At 40.9% G+C, this 6,000-nt stretch overlaps 1 protein-coding gene across 1 annotated transcript in view; it reads left to right on the forward strand.

Annotated features, from left to right (window-relative positions):
- OPN3 (opsin 3) overlaps positions 1 to 6,000 on the forward strand; it is a 59,975-nt gene extending 53,975 nt beyond the window's left edge. Inside the window, exon 6 of the transcript XR_015708313.1 lies at positions 4,939 to 6,000. The gene's annotated coding sequence lies outside the window, so the exon portion shown is untranslated. The remainder of the gene's footprint in view (positions 1 to 4,938) is intronic.

Here is a 6,000-nt window from a genome sequence, read left to right on the forward strand (position 1 = left end):
TCTCCCACATCAGGCTCTGCTAGCAGCATGCCATGCTGGGACCGCACAGATCCAGGAGATCTCTAGCACATTTGCTTAGATGAAGGCAGAAAGACAGACCAGCATTATTCTGGTGGCACCACATTGTCCTTCCTGCCTAGGAGAATAGATAGGGTATGCCAAACTTCTGCACGAGAATAACCACTTGCTAGGACCTGGCACCCATGTCCTAGTGCCTGTATGTCACTGTTAGAGCCCCATGTTTTCTAGTGCTTTGTTGACAGCCAACCCTTACTGCTTAACAGATGAACAGTTTTTGGCAGCCATCAAGGTGGATCTTATGGTTCTATATGGCAAATATGAGATATATAATTGAGCTCAGCTGGAGGCTTATTTGGCATAGCTTCCCAACTGTCCACAGATGGCTCTATGCACAGCTGTTTGGGGCTCTTGCCTCACAGTCTGCACCCCAGGGAATTATAGATAATGCTGTCAGTCCACCAAGCCAGAGTAGCCCTGTCAGTGTCACTAATAAAGCAAACATTGCACATACAAATGATGACTGCATCTACATGCCTCTTTGCCCTGATTCAAGTTGGCACTGCCTTCCCTGGCACCACACCAGTGTCAGGCTGCACTGTGGCCATACCATGTTCCTCCACCTGGACATCCTTCCTTGGACAACACTTTAGGCAGACTTTTGATCTCAGCAATTGTAGGCATCCTGTAGGCCTCCTTCAAGCAAATTTACCTGCAGAAAAGGATATTTTGCATGATTGCCTGGACAACAGTGTCATAGGTGAAACATCTAGCAAGACAGCCTTTGATACAGACCCCAAAACTTTGAAACCAGTGGAACTGGACCCAGCAGGACAGAGCATCTCAAAGTATGCCCCTTTGGCCAGACAGGCCTCTTCAGGAAAGCAGGTTTACAGGGAATGATGGTGTAAATGTACTTAGATCACCTGCTGGAAAGGTTGAACAGCACTGACAAAGGTCATAACATTGGGGAATAAGTGGCCAACTGTTGCTCTGTCCTACAGCTCCAGCAAGTGTTATCCTTCTCATGGTGTAAACTTGTACTCTTCATTTGGACCTGATCCACATAACACAATGTTGAACACTATTGCTACTTTCTACAGAATATCTACTTCAAAAGACTAGACTATGAGGCTTTCATTGAGTGAATGTATGGTAAATACACAAAATATTTAGATGAAGTTTAAAGACTGTGTATTAAATGGCTGTGTAAGGCCAGAAAAAACATTTTTTACAAGAATTATACCTTTTAGCCACAATTTGGAGTATTGAACAATTCCTGGATAAAATTCTGTAGGTGGTATTGAAGTTTCACAATAAAGTAATCCAAATTAAAGGAAGCAGAATGGCTGCTGAGAGGCCTAAAGATGGTTAATTTAGATGCAGAGCTTAGTCTGAGTACAAGGTTGAATTTAAAGATGTAAACAGATTAATTTGCCAATGTGACATAAACCCATATATAATAATGGGATATGATATTTTAAGATGTACTTTTGGATAATAAGTATGTTTTCAGAGAAGCAGTGATACAGAATAGCAGTGAATGTCTTTCCACTCGGGTGCACTACAATGCTGTTATCATTTCCTGCAGTTTTTTAATGAAGTTCAACTGCATTATCTACAGTAACTATTTATGTGTCTTTGATTAAATTTATAAATAGGCCGTCAGAAAATAAAATTACAGGAAATAACAGGGAACACAACAAAAATGAAAAGATGAAGGACTTTCTAGGATGACTAAGGATACATTGTAGTGGGTGAAGTAAAAATAAAAGTGAAAACGAGGAATTTGTAAAACTCTTCCTCAGAGGCACATTTCTCTTTCTGAATGGCTGCTGAGTAAAAGGCACAAGTGTTGGGTTTGCCATATCACAGGGTTTTTTTTTTCCTCTGTATTCTAGTTACTTGTAATTGTAATACTTGTAATCAAATTTATTCTGGCAATAAAAATGTGTTAAGTGTTCTTTTTCGGATGGGAACCTCTAACTCTTGTTAGCTTTTGCAGTTATGTGGCCAACAGGCACCATGGGCACTGACATGACTACTGTATCATGGCAATCACAAAGGTGAGCTAGAAACTAATAAAAAATTGCTCCATCCCCAGTTCTTGCGAGAAACTATTTACTGTCTCTGTGGGTTTTAAGCAGAACACCCAAATAGGAAGCCCTGAAACTTCTCCAAGATGTGAATACGATGTAGCTCTGTGAAGAATTGAGAGGAATTAAATTAAATTAAACAAAAGGAAAGTGAGCAGCTAAGATCATCAGAAGCAGATTGGATCAGGTGTTTTTGTTTTACTCCAGAAAAAGAAGACTAAGAAGATTGCTTGTTTTTCGATGTATGACGTTTTTCTTTTTTTTTCTTGCATAATTTTTTTCATGTCAAATGGCCAAACCAGGAAAGCCTCATCCAAAACTGAAAAGGAAACCTCGGAAAACATATTTTGTTTCAAGAAGGGAAAAGGAACTGAGATTTTGGACTGATGATTTTCAGAATGACTGTGTCTACTATTAATTTTGTTTTTTCTTTTTTTTTTAAATTGATAAAAATCTAGAGGCCCTGCATTAATTTCTGCTTAATTCTTGCAGTGATAGATTTTCATCCAGAAACATAAAGGTGTCAAAATGTAACTGTAGGAACTTCCTTGCCTCAGTTGCCTTTGGTCTAGACTTGAAATGCCGCGCTCCCTGCTACTGGGAGAAAGGAAGTTCCCCTTCACACTGATGCACAGCAAAAACATCCTGAAAAAGCTCCAATGTATTTGCTAAATTCTGCCCTTAATTACCCTTCTCTACCTGCACTAATTTCCACAGGGCTTGGAAAGCCTGTGTTTCGAATGCTGAAATGTTCATGTACGTTTTTTGTTCAATTAAATGGAATACATCATACCCAAATATTTTTCAACAAATAAAGCGCTTTCAGTCACTTCAGGCTACACCACCATTAGCATGCAGTGCAGTGTAATATGAACAGATAAGCAGGCTGGAGCAGTCAGAGCTGAGGCCCCGAACACACTGTGGGGGGGGGGGGTTACTGCAGAGTAGATTTGTTTTTGCCCCCCTGTACTGCGTTACTACTGTGTGTTGCAGAAAGTGTCTGAAGGGAAGCTGAAGAGACTGCCGTCACCAACAGGAAAGGCAATAGCTGGGAAGAGGGAGACAGTGAAAGAGAAGAGGGTGAGGCAAGCCCTTCAAAAGAGTTCATTAGCACAGGGACAGCAACAGAGCAGAAAGACGGGAAAAGATACTGATGAGGGGACGCCTCAATGGAATGAAAGGGAGCCATTCTGAAAGAGTTGAGGTCTGGTAGCTGACAGCAAGTGTGAAGGTGCAGATGCCTTTACATATCACAAGGAGGATTCAGGGTTACCACAAGATGGCTCAACCTGGGTGAAGAGCACTATATGTTCCACACGTGCCATAAAATTTCATGGCAGTGCATTCACCTGCTGGTTCGGAGCCTCCTATTTCCACGAGGTCTTAGTGTTCATTAGGTGGGTATCTGGAGTGGGTCTTCATCCAAAAGAAATTCAGATTCTGCATATCGACAGCACACTGCGATGCAAACCAACACACAGTAACTGGGGACAGCTGGGGAAACTCACTTCACTACTGCTCCGAACTAAAACACAAATGTAGACACGCTTTAACAACTTGACAGAGGTCTGGTCACACCTTGTCATGGAATTTCTGTGGGAGCTTGTTCTGGAGCCTTTATTAGGAGACAAACCACAAATACATTTATCATCTGGTTTGAGTGATATCCTATGTTGATATCAGTTCTTTCTTACCTGCTCTAGCAATGTAAAAGGTATTTGTTTTAAGTAGCTGTAATGCTTTTGGAAGGCATTTGCTCAGCAACGCTGGAGTCTGGGTTTTCTTAAGTCTCACGAAGGTTTGCACAATACACACAAGTTACTGATAAGTCCCTGAAGATGGAAGAATCACTTTTTGTGAAAAGGGATAATTCACATTGCTGCTGCATCAAATTTTGACTTGTCAATACTGCACAAGAACAAGTATAATTTATGACAAGGATCTTACTATATATTTTTTCTGCTTGGGAAATAAATGCACACATTATTTGTTTTTTATATAAATTACTGAAAAACTATCAGATTAAAATTACTTTCTGTCCCATACAATGGACTGCTACTGATGATCTAGGTGTGACAGCTTCTACATACCAACCTCTTTGCCATCTGGTCTCTCAGAAAAGCTAAAACCCTGCGTTTGCTTTGAAAGCAGCTCTGCCATATGGCAGCATAGTACCTATTTAAATTCTCAAGGCCAAAGTATATCCTTTAGTTTTCATGAGTGTTCTTGAAACTGCCTTGCACAAATCTGGCATTGGAATAATATCCGCATTGCCCATCTAAATGTGAGCCATGGGGTTTTTTTTAATATTCTGATCCTCCTCTCTTCTATACAGATACTTTCTTCATATTCATTCACCAAACATACATAAGATTACATGTTCTCATGAATATATTTGACCTTTAAGTTGCTGAACACTATGCATGTTCAGTGACTAATGCAGCATGATTCCTTTGTAAACAGTGTTTCGATTTGGCCTGCAGTCAAAGCACCTGAATTACTTCTAACACCTTGGCTTGACAAGAAGATGTAATTGTATTAGTTTCTCAGTTTTTGCAAATACACTTCAATTTAGGTGCAAATAATGCTCAAATTTCAAGCAGCTAAGTCCCCAGCTGAGACCTCCTGTATCATCCTGAGGATTAATTTTAGATAGAATGTCAACTATTAATCAACACTAAGGATCAAATTACTTGTAATTTTTCGAGACTGCTAAATTAATATGGTGTTAGCCTTGATGAACTGCAACAAAAATATATTTTTATATGGTACTGTAAATTGTCTGTAAGGCCTCTGTAACAAAAGTTCACTTCTTTTTCTGCAGAGGCATAATCAAAGCCAAAAGTATGAAGTGTGAGTGTGGAATGAAGAGACAAAGTGCAGCAAATGCCACTGATGACTAGTGGCTTTAAAGAAGGCATTTTCAAACATCTTGTGAGCCACAGTGTTTACCTCTGACGTCTCTTGCTGGGCTTCTAACCTGCTTGCGCAGAACCTGGGACGAGGCGGCTCTCAGAAGTGCAGAACAAACTCTGCTCCTGTTGTGATGAAAGAGTCAAGCGTGGCACCCAGATGCTGTCGGAGTTAGACTGCCTGCAAGGAAATGCTAGGAAATGTGCTAGTATGAGAACAATTACATGGATGAATCTGGTTTAGACAAAAGCAGAAACTTTCCCAACACTAATCTATTCCAGATTGCAAGGAAGCTTTCAATAGCTATCACTTTTTTTGAATTCTCAGGGGACCATTGTAAAATCAGAACAAACGAATGACAGAGAAATACGGACAATATCTTTCACACTGGATTAACATTAGCTGCCAGGTTCAAAGACCTCAGGACCACAACTACACGGAGCCATTGGATGCAAGACATGTCTATATATAGTCTACCTACACAGGACTTATATAGGAGTTGTATCACTGGTAAAGAAACTGGTAAGTTGTATGAACAACTGGTAAGTTGTATCACTGGTAAAGAACTGCCTTAGCGGCTGCAGTCACATGAACAGCCTGTAATATATGAGCATATGGTATATGACCTATACCATGTGTAGTGAGCTTTCTTTTAACCTTACATTTAAAACACTGGAAACACAAGGGAATTCCTTTTGTCCTGAGTCAGATTACAATGGCACGCTCAGCTGCTCTGACAGGGAAGCGATGGGGAGAAGCAGGCCAAAATTTGACTGCTGCTTTCCCTCTGAGATGGCAGGTGCCATGCCAGGGGTAGAGAGAGGGAAGGAGTGCAACGAGGCACATGCACGACGCCTGGAGGAAATGTCTCTTTGAGGAGCCTGGACCTACCAAAGACAGCTGCCACCAGCCCAGGTGTGACGAGACCTCCAGCCTCTTCATCACACCAGCTGTTTTCAGCCTGGCTTGAATT

Source organism: Nipponia nippon, unplaced genomic scaffold, assembly GCF_047370975.1.
Source record: "Nipponia nippon isolate SJK-2023a ecotype South Korea unplaced genomic scaffold, ASM4737097v1 scaffold_4, whole genome shotgun sequence".
NCBI classification, from domain to species: domain Eukaryota; kingdom Metazoa; phylum Chordata; class Aves; order Pelecaniformes; family Threskiornithidae; genus Nipponia; species Nipponia nippon.